At 41.4% G+C, this 17,636-nt stretch overlaps 1 long non-coding RNA gene across 2 annotated transcripts; it reads left to right on the top strand.

Annotated features, from left to right (window-relative positions):
- The first annotated feature begins 1,021 nt into the window (after positions 1-1,021).
- Positions 1,022-13,528, top strand: LOC145407391 (uncharacterized). Of its 2 annotated transcripts, none has more exons than XR_013898723.1 (5): positions 1,022-1,240; positions 3,338-3,460; positions 7,420-7,589; positions 9,163-9,329; positions 12,917-13,528. It is a non-coding gene; the product is annotated as an uncharacterized LOC145407391 (long non-coding RNA). The 2 variants fall into 2 exon arrangements; XR_013898722.1 differs by having other exon boundaries at positions 7,417-7,589.
- The last annotated feature ends 4,108 nt before the right edge of the window (positions 13,529-17,636 follow it).

The following is a 17,636-nucleotide window of genomic DNA, read 5'->3' as shown; positions in this document are numbered from 1 at the left end:
ATAAAGGCTGAAACATGCACACGTCAGTCTTGCTCATCTGATATTTGCTCCACACTGCTCGATCTCTAGCAGCCTCTCTGTATAGTCCCTTATCCCTGAAGTCACATGATATTCAGCCTCAGAGAAGCTTTTCCAACGAGAGAGGTATGGTATAGCTTTCATTTACCTCCTCTATGTCTCCCTAAACATTAAAAAAAACTAATGATAAAAAAAAATGATACAGTATAGAAATCTCATCATTGAAGTGAGAGACTAACAAGGAGAGTGTATGTGAGGGAGGTGGAGGAGGGAAGAGGGAGGGGGAGACATGGAGGGATGAAATGGAGAGCCTGTATATGAGAGAGGGGGATGTGAGCTGGGGGAAGGGCAGTGAAATGGTGAGGGACAGGATGACATGGAGGCAATTTGTTTGTGGCCACCTCTTACAGGATTAAGGCATTTGGCTAGAGATTGATAGGAAGTCATTGAACTGGAGAGATTAGAAGCTTAAAGATTGGAGAAACTATCACAATTTACTGTATGGTCTCTACTAATGGGCAGTTTAGGAAGGTAGCTGTTGACTCATCCATCATATTTCCATTATCTGTATCTGTTTGTTCAATTCTAACTCTGTGATAGAAACTTGCATCATTATATTTCGTATAAAATAAAGCAGATGTAAAGAATTGTTTACTGTATTTTTTTTTCCTGGGTGTTTTGTGTGTATATTCTGTGTATGTTTCAATCCGTTGGACATTTTCCTGAGTATACTGTGTGGGTATATGTATTTATACTTTCTGTGGTTTATGGATCATTTTCTACCTGACTTTGGAAATATTCTTAGCACCTGTTCCTCAGTGATTTACTCTGCACAAGTCTTTTATGCTATTGATATCAAAACAGTGTAATTAACATACAAGTGAATGTTAAGGTGTAATATGGTAAATAAATGACTAAGAAAGAGGTGCTGTGAAGCCTCGTATGCCACTTAGATACTGCTGTGCATATCAGTGCACACAAGGCCACCCCTGGGGTAGGGGGGTCTGCCCTATCCTCATCTGGGGATAGGGGAGGGAGAATACTACCCCCGTATTCCCTGCGTGTCGTAAGAGGCGACTAAAAGGGTTTGTGGTGGGCTGGTGACCCACCCTGTAAAAAAAACACAACTACAAGATATGAACACACGGCCTCGGATCTGGATGGACTAATGGTTGATGACCAGGACCGGATAAAGAACTGTCTGCAGATGGTGACTTGAAAGGTAAGGGCTTTTGGCCTTTGGTTCTTTCATCCAGGCATGAAAAAATAAATAGCATAAATTTAGATCATCTTACGCCAAAAACTATGTAAGCCATGCCATGTAAGTGTGCCACATGTCTTTGAACTGCCATAATAATAAGAATAGTTTCAACCCCAGGCATATCTGAATGTGAATCAAGTGGATAGTAAGATGAAGTTGCCCTAGTGCCACACATGACCATCGTACTCTTGGGGGATAAGGAAGGACAGAGAGGGACGTTTGTATCAATGAACAGCTCCACTACCCTGTCATGTCAGTCCACCCTTGACTTACAACTGAGCCTCATTACAAGTCTCTCACATTAACATCTTTGCTGTGTGATACATGTAGCATAGCTTTTGGTGTGAGTTACCTGCAAGTTTGGCTGCAGTTGACAAACATTTTGCCAGATATGTGGCATGTATGAATAGCTTTGGTATGAAATGGCCCTTACCTGTACATTTTTGAAGGCACCGGCTATGCATGCCCTGTAAGCCCCTCCTCTCTTCTCTTTTTAATTGTAAACATGGAGCCTAAGGATGTAGTAACACTTGGCAAATGAACATGAACAAGCACTTTCGAATAAGCGTTTGCAGATATTCACATATATGATTGTATACATTCCCATGAGAGTTCATTCATGTCCCAGGATGTCTGTAGAAGTAGGCATCAGTATCCCTGCTGCATCACTCACATATGAGAATTTCAGAGGAAGAGAAGGCAGTTAGATGTACTGGAATTATTGCTATCCATGGGCTCTTGAAGGGATGTTGATGTTCCCACACACATTCACACAAACTCGTTCAGGTTTGATTACCGGTATGCTCTCCAAATTGGTCACACATGCCCACTGCCTATGTGTGTTGATATTTGCTCATGTTTATTCGCCAGGCGTAACTCCATCCTGAAAAAATCACTGGTATGTAAACTTAGGAGTGTTTGTCGAGAATGGAAAGATTGATGCTAGGTGTCAACTTGGAGAAAAAGAAATAGAAAGCTTCCTGGATAAGAGAACAGACAAAAGTAGAGCATGTACCGGGTAATCGCTGGTCAGAAAACGTAAATGGATGTGGGCAGGTCATGTCCATAGAACGGATGGGCAACCTGGATGACTGAGTGGCAGCCCAGAGACGAAGTGAGAGGAAGAGGCAGGTAGAGAACAAAATACCGGTAGAGATAAGATTTGCAGATTTGCAGGAATTGGTTGGAATAGATTAACAGCTGATAGGTCAGAGTGGAAGAAGATAAGAGAGGCCTTTATCCTACAGTAAAGTGAGTGGTGGTGGTGGTGGTGATAATGATGACTGTGCATTTGGGTATTTATTCAAACTGCTAGATGATTTTGTGTAATTGAGAGAAATCCAGTCAGCTAAAAGCTTCAAAACCTTTATCAAGTAGCCCTGTCTCAGGTATTGATAACTAGGAGTGTTTCAGTCTTAAAAAATTATTTGGTATACCCAGCTAAGTAGTTGGTATACCTAGCTAGGCCTGTTTTATGTAGACTAACACGAGATTTTGTTCAATTGAGAAATTCTGGCAGTCATAGGCTTCAGAAACTATCTTAATTAACTCATTCTCTGTTACTGATACTTATAGCAATAAGTAGACTAACAATAGTGGAGATTCCACGGTTCATTGATGGTAAGGTCCATGAATTTCAAGACAGCTAAAATAGAAGTTGGTACTCTTGGGAATTCTATTTAGGTGAAAACAAGAATATTTTGATTAGCTGAGAAATTTTAGCATTAGAGGCTTCAAAACTATCTCGAGTAGCCCGTTCTCAGCCGATGGTACGCCTAGGAATAATATTCAAGTAAAAAGGAAGTTGAAATTTAGATATTCAGGATTCAAAAGTGGCGCGGTTCCAGTAATTTCAAGACCATGGCTGAAGTCGGTAGGGCTTGTACCTTTAAGTAAGGAATTTGTAATATTTCGTCCTAATTTGCAAGTTAATTTTTAGTTAGTATGAAATAAGATGAACAACCAAAATTTGTCTTTACAATTATATCAGTAGTACGTCACTTTTACATCGAACCAAGGAAAAATAGCTCAATTTGACTCGGCGCCTTCATTTGTCAGGAAAGAGCTGTCATGGCGTCTGGTGGGGGGAAGGGCTGGGCGATTTGTCCGTCATTTACGCCTGAACACCGACTGAGGGAAGGCCCTACCTCTCTTTGACTAACTACAATCCTCACAGACTAGGTAGGTGCCAATAATATGTACCAAAAAGGGAAGTGTGAAGGCAAATAACCTGACACAAGTGCAAAGCTAGTCATGCCGGCGGATTTTAACAAATGGTTTTCTCAAATTTCAAATTACCGCCATTGCGATGACTGTGACTTAATTCAGGTTATTTAGCACGCCATAATATTAGGGGTAATCCAGGGAACAGTTTTTCATGTTAAATATAGGTAGGATTGTTGTATGAAGTTGGTTTTAGACGGTAAGTTGTAAGAGGTAAGCAATGAAAAGCCTGTCTGTAGTTTCTTCGTCATTTAACATAATCGGATTTCCAATATTGGTTTTTCATATTTTCAGTTTTCCTTGTATTCTTTTTAGGTTTGCCAAAAAATGCGTGATGCCATGTGGTGTATCAGTAGTCAGAGGAACCAATAAGGAAAAATGGGGTAAAAGTGATGGTTCAGTTAATCTGTCTATTGCCAGACACCATAATCCCGTAAAGGGTGGCCATTTGACACTGAGTTAGTTGTTTTACAGGGAGGGGCACCAACCCACTTGTTGACACGTAGGGAGCACGTATGGTTTGGTTATATGGTTACCACCCAGCGTTGTAAATGGTTTCATGGCTTACAGGAAGACCCAAAATGAGAAAACTAAACCAACTTGGAATTTCTACCATTGTTACATCCATTATTTTTACTTGATAACATTGATTGATTTGAGATTGTTGTGGCAGATGACTTCTACCCATAGTGTGACATCAGATACAGAATAAAAATTGATTGGAAAATCTTGCCTGAAGTCTATCTGTCTATCTATCTATTGCCAGATGCCTCAATCCCGTTTGGGGTGGCCACAAACAAATCGCCTCCAAGTCGCCTGTCCCCCGCCATTTCACTCCCCTGCTCCCAACTCACACCCCCCTCTCTCATATACCTCTCCACCCCATCTCTCCATCTCATCCTCGGCCTCCCCCTCCACCTCACTCACATACACTCTCTTCGTCAGTCTTTCACCCTCCATCCTCTCTACATGGCCAAAGTCATATGAACAAAATCCAGATCAATCAAAATGTTTAGAACCTTCCTGAATCAAACCCAGCCTGCCTTAACTAACCTGTTATAACCAAACTAAGCCTAATTTGTTATACTTAGGGGGCTTTACCTCCCCAGAGACCCCTGGTGTCATTAACCCCTAGGTGTTTATGGGTACGGTGCAAGTTTCATGCACTCGTTACCAATGACGCCGGCTGCGTCTGCGTGCATGTCAACCACTTGTTACCAATTGACGCCAGTTGCGTTGAACGAAATGGCCCATTTTATTTTTTGGGTATGGAATGATTGTGTCCATTTCTGGGCAAGAACAAAGCATTACTTGCGTCCCCGTGTATTCCTCCGCCACTCTCAACCCAAGCCGCAACCAGCTTCACCCCACTGCCCAGTCAGTGGGCTGAGAGCCTTGCTCAAGCGTAAGATAATTTCCTTCCGCGTTCCGTAAAATCTGCCCTAATTGACCTACAGTAATTCTTTATGCACCAAAGTGTAGCCAAATAAATTCCCTGTAACTTTTTCTCAGTAACAATTATCATAAAAGTTGTATGAGAAACTGAAACAAAAAAAATAATAATATTAAGGCATAATTTACATTCAGCTGATATTTTTTACACCATAAGCAAGTACTGGACATTTATTCAGGATTACGGTGAAAAAAAATTACCAGGTATTGAAGCATAAATAAGAGTGTATGGATAAATTGTTTGTGAATTGTCAAGTGCACGGGAATAGCGCAGTGACGGGGTGGGTCTGTGTGTGTGGCCTTGGGTGCCCAGTACTGTGCCGTAAGTACTCGCTGGCGGTTGGACGCAGCCTGTGTTGATTGGTAACGAGAGGGTTAACAAAGGGGTTTGTCATAGAAACTTGGAGAATCTGAGGCAAAACCAGCTTTTTAAAAAAATGCAAATTTGTTCTTTTTTTGCATTTATAATGTCAGAAAAATAATTTAAAAATGCTGTGTTGTACGACAGGGTAAATATTGTAGGCGTGGCATGTCAGGGCCATTGTACGAAGTTGACTGGCCGGTCAGCAGTGGGTATTACGGTTAGTACTGTATTACAAATGTATTAACAAATTATTTTTAAACTATTTTGTTAAACTACCAAACCTATGGTAAGAGAAAGGATATCTTTGCATACATGTAAATATTTTGACAATTTGGCCTTGGATTCACCCAGTTTCTCGACATATTACCGATTATCCTGCCCAAACTGAACCTAACCTTGAAAGCTATTAAGATATTGAAAAATACCTCGGGGGACAGAGTGTAGCTTAGCAGTAAACATATGCTTTACGTGAAACAGTAGAAGCACCTTACCAAATTATTTATTCCTGAGTCATATATTTTTCTAATTATTTCTGGGGTGGTAAAGAAATGTTTCATGTTTGTTTCACAGTTGTTTTTAGCTGTTCAACTCATTCGGCTTGCAGGGTACTGGTAGAAGGGACTGATTCACCAAACGTAACCTAACCGAACTGAAATGTACCTAATAATTTAGTCTAATCTATACTGGTAACCACTTGGGACACACAAACCACCTTTGAGTACATGAGTAAGATGATCGTAGGCTTTAGGAACGTGATGATAAAATGTGGGAAATTTTTCATCAGGAAAAGGTAATTTAACCACCTGGAAAATAGTCAGAAAACAATCTATCTCTATCTATAGCCCGACGCCCTAATCCCGCAAAGGGTAGCCGCAGACAAAACGCCTCCAAGTCACTCTGTCACCCACCATGTGACTACCCTCCCCCCAACTCACCCCCCCCCTCCCTCATATACCTCTCAACTCCATCCCTCCACCTCATCCTCGGTCTACCCCTCCCTCTCCCTCCCTCCACCTCACCTACATACACCCTCTTAGTCAGTCTTTCATTCAGAAAACAAACTGGAGGAATATGAATTGAATTGGTAAGGTCTTCCTCCTTCAAGTAAAGCATTTAGGCTTCTTCAGCCATCTCAGCACTGCTGGGGATTGCTATTGAAGGGGGAAGGTCTTATGTCAAAATCAGAATTGCTTTTGGGATGATACTCAAACCTCCATAAAGAGTCATTTGTGTGAATGAAATGCCACAGGGAAGACCACCCTAATTTGGGGATGTCAGAAGATTTGACTGGTATGTGGCTGCAAGAAAGAACATTTTAAGCCCAATTTTCATAGTTGCAAATGAACCCAATTCAAAATTTTGAAATCCAGGCCAGTTTTAAGAATCAGAATTCCAAACACTTCAACTGTAGGAAATCAAAATCTACTTTAAAATGTCAGAATACAAACCAATTTCAATCTACAGCTGGACACCATAATCCCATAAGGGGTGGCTGTTTGACATTGAGGTGATTTCAGAATGTGGAAATAGTGCAAACGAACTATTCAGAATCTGGAAATTGAAGTGTTTTATAAAGTTATGGCAGAAATCTGAACCAACTTAGTGAAATTAAAGATGCAAATGATACGGTTCGGTACGTTCATTACTGTATCAAGGTTACAATTGAAGAATGCATCAGATAAAGAATGCCAGGGTTAGGTCCAGTGCATGTTGGTTTATCAGTTAGACTCTAGCTGTTTCACCTTATCTTGGCCCAGAATTTTCCAGGTCTGTGGCTTATATCCTGTCTTTTGATTTCCATGATATTTCTACTTTTGTTCTTACTCTGGGCCATGTAATTAAATTGATGAGAATTGCTGGACCACAAAGATATACAGCTTTCATTAACCCTTTGAGAGGTCATGGTGTCAGGAAGTAGCAGGCTAGGATCAGGGTGCTGGCCCTGTGAAAAGTTGTTGTGTCCAGATAAGATTAAGCTGATTCTAGTAAATTGACAAATTACCATCAGACTTGAATGAATCTTCTTGAAAACTGTTTGAAAATTAGTTACCCCAGGCTTGTCTGAAACTGCAAATTAACTACGTAAATTTTTTTGCAGCAGAAACTGAATTGCCGAAGAGAGGACCTGGAACTGGCCGATATGGAGAAACCGTGGGACATCAGCCATCAGTGTGATGATGTGCCCAGAAAGTACGAAGAGGGGCATAAGAGGTGGCGGCAGCACAAAAAGATCAGCAGGACACCTTACACGTCCACCTGCTCCCAGGAGAGGTGGGTTGACATTGTTTGCAGTAAGATTATAGTAGTTTGTCTATTTACATTTTTCTTAAGCTTCAATTCCATATGTTATTGGGGATCACAAGATGTCTTTCCGTGCTTACTATTCATATTAAAAGTGGAAGTGGATTATCTGAGGAGGATGTTGGGTGATGTGGAGACAAACTGAAGTGAAGGGGCATTGTGTTGTGGATATGCTAGAAATATTGGGAGAGTACTTTGAGATGGTTTGACCATGTGGAGATGAAGAATGACTGGGAGAGTATGAGTGGGGGGGGGGGGGATAAAAGAGATGGAAGGATGGGTTGGAGAGGTATATTCGAGAGAGAAAGGGCAGTCTATTGGTGGAGGACAGGGTGATACCAAGGCAATTTGTTGGCCACCCCTTTTCGCATTAAAGTGTCTGTAGGTCTTAAATGTCCAGGTGATGGGCATAAACTTGACTTCTCCGAGTCCCAGCAGTCCTCCAACATACACCATATTGCCACCATGTTTCAGCCTGACATGGACCCCCTGTAGGTGTGAATGGGTGCAACATGCAGGGTGAGCAGGAGAAAAAGGAGGGATGAAGGGGTGGCAGGGAGGGAAGCAGCAGGTTTAGGTGTAGGAAAATAGGGGGGGGGGAAGCAGGGTTGGGTGAGGTGGGTGGGAGAAAAGGAGTTCCCCCGAGCTAAGCCCTGTATTGGACTATATAGCCCCGCTAGGGTTACAGGAGCGAGCTACCACTCCCGGCACGGCAGCCCGGGCGAGGCTCGAACTCGCAATCCCCCGATTACGAGTCCGGCGCGCTACCACTGTGCTACCGCACCCCCCGAGGAGGGTGGGAGAAAAGCAGTATGATTAGGTTAAGGAAAAAAAAAAATAAGGGAGGGGGAGAGGATTGTAAAGATGAGGGGAAAATGGTGATAACTAGTCTAGCTGAAAGTTTATGCAATACAGTACATACTAAAGTTTGTGTTAGAAGATTAGTGCAGGATACCCAGTCAGTTCATAGTTGTGGTCTTGTGGTTAGAGTGACCAAGTTGGTGTGGTGGTCAAGTGCAGGTCTGATCCACAAGTTGGGGTGGGAAATATTTTGCTTGTGTAATGCCACCAAGGGAACTAGGCTGGCCATCTGCCCTTAAGTATACTCGTGTGGTTACTTGGCTCTTGGCCCCAATACTGTGGTGGGGGTAATATCGGATGGACTGTTAGCGTGGCTGTAATTCTCGGCAAAATGCCATTATAGTATATCCACTTTAATTTGGAGACTGTTAATCCTGTAGAAGTTTATTTCTTGTGGCTTAGTTGTAGAATAAGAGTGTACGATGGCTGTCATTTCCATAGCATTTTGTCGTGCAACATTAGTGCAAATCTTGTTATAACCGAGCATGAAAGACGAGATGGCAATTACAGGTCAGGTTAGTGAATAGAAAATATAGTTTTGCTTCTGCCATTGTAATTCTATTGTTACCTGGAAATTTTTAGGTCGTTAGAGTAAAGCATAGTTTGTGGTGTTATTTGGGTGAAGTAAAAGAATATTATTTTAGTGTTGTCTCTGCCATTCTAATTGTAGTGTTTCTTTCAGAGGATGCCAGAGTTACACAAACACTGAAGCTGCTGGGTGTGACAGAATGAAGTCTTGAAGACTATTGGATTTACCAGATGAGCACCTTGAAGTTTACCAGATGAAGCACAGTGGAGCCATGCGGTGTGCTTAGCTTGGAAGTAGGAATAATAACAGGACTCTGAGGGGTGAGTTGTCTTTATTTATATTTTTTAGTCTCTGGAAAGTTAAGCATTTTAAAGCTGTCCTACTACCAAAAGAGCCATTTGTTGGCTTACCTGATGTACAGTATTCCAGGCTGCCCTTGTACAAGTGGCTGTTTGATGTCCTTTTTAGAAATGAAGTGTGGTAAATTATATAAAACTTACCAGTGCTGCCTGTAAAGTTGATTTTCCTGTTCCCCCAATTTGCAATAGTTAAACATTGTTGTGCTACCCCAGTCTGTCAGATCAAGCAAACCCATCAATTGAGCACAGGCAAGCAACTGCCCATGCAGTGCTGTCCTGTGCAATGAGACCGTTCACATGCACCGGCACAGCAAAGCGTGGGGATTAGTGTGCAAGTTTGGTTTGTGGGTGGGTGCCAGTGTCTCCCCACCCCGTTAGTGAGCACCATTGTAGGCTCCATGTCACTGCATTATTTGGTTATATGATTACCTCCCAGTGTTGTAAATGGTTTACAGAGTTAAAGGAAGCCTAAATGCTTGTCAGTCAGTGGAGCCACGTAAGTGGATAGTAGTAGTGACAGGAAGGATGCAGGTAAAAAGCTCGTATAACTAACTCATCCTATACTCGTAACAAGGACTGCCTGGAAATGTATGAGGAAAATATAGATTTTTTAATATAATCTTGACAGTAAATGTGTAATAATCCTAATCCAGTTTCAATTTTTCACAAGTATGTGGGGTTATCTAGAAGGCTTGTATATCTTTTTAGTGACTTAAATCAGAGGAGAAAGGATTATAAATTGACAAATGTTGAGTGATGTTTCATAGGGTTAGGATGATTCTTAATGGGTGGTGGGCAGGTATTTTGTGCAGTCAGCTGGAATTTGGTACTGGTTTCCTTAAATTCATCTCGTAATACTCCCTCCCGCCTCTTCCCAGTTTCCCTCCCTCCCTCCTCCTCTCCCCCTTCTTCCTTCCTCCCTCCACCTCCTCCCCTTCTTCCTCTCCCTCCTCTCTCCTTCTTCCCTCCACCTCCTCCCCTTCTTCCTCTCCCTCCTCTCTCCTTCCTCCCTCCCTCCTCCTCTCTCCTTCCTCCCTCCCTCCCTCCTCCTCCTCTCTCCTTCCTTCCTCCCTCCCTCCTCCTCTCTCCTTCCTTCCTCCCTCCCTCCTCCTCTCTCCTTCCTTCCTCCCTCCCCCCTCCTCTCTCCTTCCTTCCTTCCTCCCTCCCCCCTCCTCTCTCCTTCCTTCCTCCCTCCCTCCTCCTCTCTCCCTCTCTCCTCCTCTCTCCTTCCTTCCTTCCTCCCTCCCCCCTCCTCTCTCCTTCCTCCCTTCTCCTCCTCTCTCCTTCCACCCTCCTCCTCCCTCCCTCCCTCCTCCTCCTCCCCCTAATTCATCCCTCTTCCTCTCTCCTTTCTTCTCTTCCTCTCTTCTTTCTTCCTCCTTCTCCTTCTTCCTCCCTCCTCCTCCTTCCCCTTCTTCCTCCCTCCTCCTCCTCCTTCCCCTTCTTCCTCCCTTCTCCTCCTCCTTCCCATTCTTCCTTCCTCCTCCTCCTCCTTCCCATTCTTCCTTCCTCCTTCTCCTCTTTCCCTTCTTCCTCCCTCCTCCTCCTCTCTCCTTATTTCCTCCCTCCCTCCTCCTCCTCTCTCCTTACTTCCTCCCTCCTCCTCCTCTCTCCTTTCTTCCTCCTTCCCCTTCTTCCTTCCTCCCTCCTCCATTCTTCCTCCCTCCCTCCTTCTCCATTCTTCCTCCCTCCTCCTCTTCCCCTTCTTCCTCCTCCTCCTCCTCATGTTTTCACTCTTTCCCCTCTTCCTTCCCCTCCTGTTCTTTCTCATCTTCCTTTTCCCCTTCTTCCTCCTCCCTCCTATTCCTCTTCCCCTTTTCCTCTTGTTCCTTTTTTTTTTTTTTTTTTTTTTTGCCTCCTCCTCTTCTTCCCTCCTTCCTTTCCCCTCCCTTCCTCCCTCACCCCTCGTCTATCCTTCCCTCTTCTCCTCTCTTGCTGTTTTCAGATTTTTTTCCTTTATGGAAGCCTGGTGCATAAAGGGAAGTTAACATTTAACTAATTAATGACAGCAAGGATGAAATTGTATGTTAGTGGAGGTAAGAGTTTATTTACAAGTGCCAAACACATTATTGTTGATATACAGCTCTTAATATAGCCATAGTGAGAATAATGCAGGAAGAACATGGAAGGTGGACATCAGCCAATTATTGTGGAGGTGATTGAAGAGAAATTTGTTGGGAGAATGGACAGTGTTCAGTGAACCAGTTCCTGCAGCTCAGTCCACCCTTGCGTTCATTTTGTGTGTGTGTGTGATTCATTATAATTATTCTTTATCATACTCATTCATAAAACAGAAATTTCAACCCATTTTGCTGGTACAATCTTGGACTATTCTTGGTAGCTTTGCTGACATTACCTGACTCTGATCCTACATATTCTTAAACAGAACTGCACTGATCTGTACCACCACCCCATATTTTAGGAGGAAGTAAGTATTAGGGCAATGGCTAGTCTTTTATCTAGAAAATGGTCTTAAAGCTACCCTTCAGTTCAGTAACTTGTTTATGCTAATGCTCTTTGTTTTGAAGATTGTTTACACTAAGATTAGTCTGTGATAGATGGAGTGAAATAGAACTATGGCAGTAAAGTTAAGCTAATGAAAATAATGTAATAGCCAGCATAAAGTACAGAGTGATTAAGTTAATGTTCCATAGGGAAATCACATGTTCAATATGGACTCAACATTGCTCTTGTGCAGACATTCCTCTTAGTGATGTAATTCTTAGGACTTACCTGCAGAAGATGGGGGGGGGGGTAATCCACATGTAACCTGGCTTTTGCATCACCCTGTATAAAGTGCATCATACTGAAGGGATTAAATGTTGGCCTTTACCAGTCTCTGACCAACTGGCCACTAGATTATTTTTAAACAAAATATTCCTACAGTAGTGAAGGCTTTAAAATTATTGAACCCAGCAGGGGAGGGGATACAAGTTTAGTGAACCTCCTCTAGGCCAATTGTTGTGGAACTTGCCTTTGCAGTCCAGGTGGTGCTCATGGCATTTCTCTTACGTTTATAGATGTCATTGCTCCTATCCATTCAGTTTTCTTGTATACAAGTTGGCTTTTCAGCACCATTGTTGAGTCTTTTCTCTCTCTCTCTCTCTCTCTTTTTTTTTTTTTTTTAATAAATAATATTAATAGTTCCATTGCTGCCAGTAAACCTACTTTTCTGGTGTTCAAGTTCCCATTGCCACTTTTAAGCCAGTGACTCCAGTTGACTTTTATTCTTGCTGCTGCCAGTTGACTAGCATCTTGTACTGAAGGGACTTGTTAATATCTAATTTTTTCACTTATGCTAAAACTCAAATGATGGCAGGCATACAGTGGAATGCCTCCAGGGTCAAGGGATTAATGGTGTTATGAGCCCACTTGTCTCCCCAGGTTAGAGAACTTCTGACCGACATAGGCTTGTGTTTATCATGTTACCATCTGACTTTTGTCATCTAGCCCTGTATGTACAGAGATTATAAGGCAGTTGTATGTAGTGAACCCTTCTATAATTTTAGTTTAATATCATGAATACTAATTGCAATTTTTTGTTCCAGGTGTGGAGCTTCTGGCACAAGATATGAGAGCCAAGAAAAAAGTCTGGGTTTATACACTTGGTATTGCCTACAGACCATCTTTACACAATACACAGGAGGCAGTCGACAGGATGGACAGAACCACTACCCCTTTTGATGGATGGACTGAGCCACTACCCTGTGCATGATGGATGGACCGAGCCACTACCCTGTGCATGATGGATGGACCGAGCCACTACCCGTGTGTGATGGATGGACAGACCAGACTCCTATTTGGAACAGTGAATCAAGGGGATGTCGCAGTGAACAAGAAAAATGGAAGCTGACTGAAGGACTACCCAAGTGATTGACGGACGGGCGAAGCTGGGGATCAAGAGGACGTCACAGTGATTGATACAAGGAAAACGGGAGCCGACCAAAGGGGGGTGGATGCTAGTCGTCCACCTGCCCAGATGTTCCGATACTTTTGGCCCTTGTCCGAAAGATTGGACAAAAGAACTACTCAGTTTTTCCTAACTTTTGAATTTTATTTTATTTTTATTTTTTTTTTAACTTAAATTTTTTTGGCGATTGGTCTGTAAGTTTCTCCGGAGACTCTTTGAAGTACGGTAACCAATAAAATCTATGGAGTTTCTCTGCATGTTTTCTTACACCAGTAACAGAGGTTGAAAAAAAAAAAGTCCAGTCAGAAGCAGAAAAAACTCTGAAAAAAAAAACATACAGCATGAAGAAAGGTGCAACACAGCATCTGAGTCAGACATTAAGACAGAGTACTTACAGCATTAGGAAAGCATTCATCAGCATTCACTATATTAGACAGCATTCATTTTCCTCTATATAACAGCATTTGTTTCTATATATATATATATATAGAGAGAGAGACTATATTCATTTTCCTATATATCAGGTGTGTGTTGCTTTATTGCTGTCAGTTGTTCAAGTAGATGGATTATGCCCACATGCTGAAATTGTGTTTATTGTGAGGATACAACTGTTTTGACCCAACTCTGACCCTCGTATCCTCAGGTCCAAGTTGGACCTGAGGATACGAGGGTCCAAGTCAGGTCAAAACAGTTGTATCCTCACAATAAACACAATTTCAGCATGTGGGTAAGATAATTGTGAGGATGCAAGACTTGGCTCAACTCAGACCCTCGTATCTTAAGGTCCGAGTCAGGCCAACTCTCGTATCCTCACAATTATGGTACGGTGTACAGTGTTAAGTCTTCATATGTCAGGGATGTGTAATGTCAACAGCAGATATTCACTCCTACCTTCCCCGTATGATACCAGCCTGTGATTACCAACACGTTACGATTACGAGATGATGGATGTTCATATACACTGTACTCTGACTTAAATTTCTTGCATGCAAAAGACCAACAGGCTCGTACCATACAGGAAAACACAGTGAATTTCTGCTGTCAACTAAACAAATGTAAACTGCAATATCAATCCTCTTTTTAGTCTAACAATTATGACATTTTTAAGCAATATTCTGACTTCATTAGGCAAACAACACTGGGTTCAGAGTCTCTTTAGTTATTTATCGTAAGGAAGAGGATTGATATTAGTGTCCACATTACTAGATCAAGTTTTTCCATACAACTGATACTGTAAATTTGGGTAAACTGCCTGACTATGTAAGCCGATACAACTTCAGTAAATAATTCTTATGTAATTTACATCTACTGTGAACTTAACCCCTTCCATCTGATTATGATTTTTTGTTTTTGTTTACTCCTGCTGCTATCAAACAATTTTATTTCAGTTTACGAGTCCCCATGTACTGATGGGGTTAATCAGGGCTCTATCTAACCCCTACATTGCAACATCCAACTCCTCCACTTCGATATCTAACCCATCCACTTCGAAATTCTCCTCCACTGAATTAAATTATGCAAGAATAAAACACAAAACATCATCTGACTGAAGGGGCACCATCCTTTTAAGTTCATCCTTGCTAATCAACTCAGGAAGTCTTTTACTGATGGGGTGTATCAAGGCTATCTACCACAGTTCTATTCCTCAGGAAGTCTCGTACTGATGGGGTGTATCAAGGCCATCCCTAAGCTCCAGCCCATCCAGTCTGCTATAACTAACCCCTCTAATTTGAAAAATCTCTTCTTAATGTGGCTCTGCCAGTTTCCCTAATTTACAGTACCAGTCACATGGAAAAAGGTGACATACTGAAACACATCCCTGACATGATGAAGACTTGGCCGCATTATTAAGACGAAAGAGTGAAGGTGTGAGCAAGTCCAGGTCATTTATGGAACAATTATTATTACTGTTAACATAATCAGTATGCATTCCACACTACTGAGCATAGTCAGCAATGATACAGAAAAGTTTGATATGTTCTTTCATCACATTAATGAAACATTGTAACTAGGATATGATTAGCCAGGATCCAATATTACTGAGCATAGTCAGCAATACAGTATAAAGATCGAAATTTCATATCATTGCATTTCAACACCTGTATACACTGTATTTGTATGAGAAGAGCTTGCATCCCACACTACAGAACACTGGTATTTGGTCAGATAAGCTCTATCAAAAAAAAAAAATCCACACCTTTGTTTTCTTAGTTTTAATAATACGACCCTTACTGTACACTTAATGAACAAGAATGAACTGAAAAATAATACATTACTATGCTGGAAAGCAACAATCGTATTTCCCTTCAGCATACAACCTCTGGGGTTCAGGGAACAATATATTCACTCTTAAGGTGAAACAACTCCAAAACAGAGAGTCGAAATGTATTAAGAGAGAAAACTGATACATATTACAGATATCTGACTTTTATCTGCTGAAGGGATACATATTCCTGCTTTCATCTGTGCCTATTACATGACTTTACTCTCTTCATCTTAACTTGGTCCCAATTTTTGTCCTTTTGTGACTAATTTTATGTTAGTCTGTGGCAGAAAACAATAGTGCTGCAACTCTACATCCTTTCCATGCCACTGCTTTGTGACTGGCACCACATTGTAGTACCAATCTTGTGTTACAAAATAATGTTACAACAGTGCATTCTTTCCACAGCACTTCTTTGTGATTAGCACCACAATGTAGTACAAATCCTGTGTTATAAAGAAAAATTACAGCTGTACAACCTTCCCATAGCACTTCTTTGTGATTAGCACCACAATGTAGAACCAACCTTGTTACAAAGTTATGTTACAGCTGTACATCCTTTCCACAGCACTTTTGTGATTGGCACCACATTGTAGCACCAATCCTGTGTCACAAAGTAATGTTACAGTGGTACAACCTTTCCACAGCACTTTTTTGTGATTAGCACCACCTTGTAGTACCAATCTTGTGTTACAACTCAGCATTCCAGACGGACAGATAGCAATTTACGCCAAGTAAGAGTGAACAGGGTATAGGCAGAGGTAGTGGTGGTTCCCTTACAGTATGTACTGTACTATGTCTCATTTAAATTTGTTTTGTAATTACATTGCTGATGAATTAATTTTTCTTCACTTAATATTATTTGATTAAGTGCTAATGAATTACACTTTTTATTTACTTGAAGCAATCTGTAATTCATTATAAAGTTATACTAATATCATATGAAAGTTTAAAGTTGTACTGATGTCATAGAGAATGTTTAAGTTTACACTGACATCATATATACTGCTATATATGTTTTAAAGTTATACTGACATCATACATGTACGTTTACTTGGGATACAAGAAACTGTGTGGAGTCACCTGAACGTTTTATATACCATCAAGTGTGTGGGATGGTATGTGCCAGAGTCCTGTTGTAGGTTCTGTTTCTTTCTCTGCATGGGCTATGGAACAGCATGGGTATGGTACAGCTGTGAATTAAATACATGGGTGTGGATGTGGATATTCCAGCTGATCACTCACTCACTCTGTAAAATAGACAGGATTAGAGTTTTGTTTTCTTAAATTTGCTTGTAATTAATTATAAAGTGGCTCTGAGGTCATACATTAATGGTCTCTTGTGTTTACAACTCTTCTATCATATCCAGAATTTTGTTTCTCAGCTGTTACCCAGAACCAATATTTTACGTGAACACATTCTATAGCTAATATAAAGTGAGGATATGATTATGCCTTTCATTTCACCCTTAACATTTTTTCTCTCAGTATCAGGTGTCTTCTTGCTCTCTGACTTCAACTTCACCCCATTCTAGCTTGGGAATATGAGGTTGGGATGATATTGTAGTTCTTACTACCTCGTGACAAATTTCATTCAACACATGGGAAATCTCAGAATATAAACGGTAGCAGTCAACTTGCACACAAACTTGAATTGGTGGGCAAACACTTAGAACATATTTCATCTACGTTTTACGGGCTGTGAATGTCATCTGATACGTAAGGCTGATGAACACCACTTTTTGTCACATGAAAAGTGGTTCATCCCCACCCAGAGCTTCACACATAGGTATACATGTGGCTAGGACTGTATGTGCTGTATAACCTATCCAGTATTGTATATTTATCCTACCCTGTCCACAAATAAAATACAGTACAGCATAAATGAGAAAATACTGAATGAACGAGAATAAAATGCCAGAAGAACGCATCCTCGTGGCTACCTCCTTCAATTATTATTATACATGTTCTTGCTACCACCATTATTCCCCCCCCCCCAACTACAGAGAGACCCCTAGTAGCTCAGTGAAGGATTTATTTAACCTGTACAATCTGCAAGGTCTCTGCCAAGATGAATAAAATCAACTGACGGAAC

This window comes from Coenobita brevimanus, chromosome 73, assembly GCF_032717465.1.
Source record: "Coenobita brevimanus isolate Jiangsu-jjx chromosome 73, ASM3271746v2, whole genome shotgun sequence".
Classification (NCBI taxonomy): Eukaryota; Metazoa; Arthropoda; class Malacostraca; order Decapoda; family Coenobitidae; genus Coenobita; species Coenobita brevimanus.
The sequence above is the reverse complement of the archived record's forward strand: the minus strand, read 5'-3'. Positions and strand labels throughout refer to the sequence as shown.